We start from the raw sequence: 340 nt of genomic DNA on the forward strand, positions 1-340 counted from the left end.
TCGACCTTCGCCTCTCCCGAGTCCGTACGGGAGTTGTAGACTAACTACCAATTGGGAAGAAAAAAGGGGTTACATATTTATTTTTTTTAAGTTAGGTAACACTTGCAATTCACACACACACACACAAATTCCTCTAGCCATTTGAGCTCACTGAAATGAATGACTATATTCCCTAGGTGTGAATTACGATTCATTCAGGACACAAATATTGCTTTACCCAGAGTGTAAACATTGAATCACTCACACATTACATTGAAAACTAATATAAATCAAACTAAAGTGCCATGGGTGAAACAAAAACACTTAGGCTTCACAGATTAATTCATCACAAACAACTTCA

Source organism: Salvelinus fontinalis, chromosome 27, assembly GCF_029448725.1.
Source record: "Salvelinus fontinalis isolate EN_2023a chromosome 27, ASM2944872v1, whole genome shotgun sequence".
In the NCBI taxonomy this organism is placed as follows: Eukaryota; Metazoa; Chordata; class Actinopteri; order Salmoniformes; family Salmonidae; genus Salvelinus; species Salvelinus fontinalis.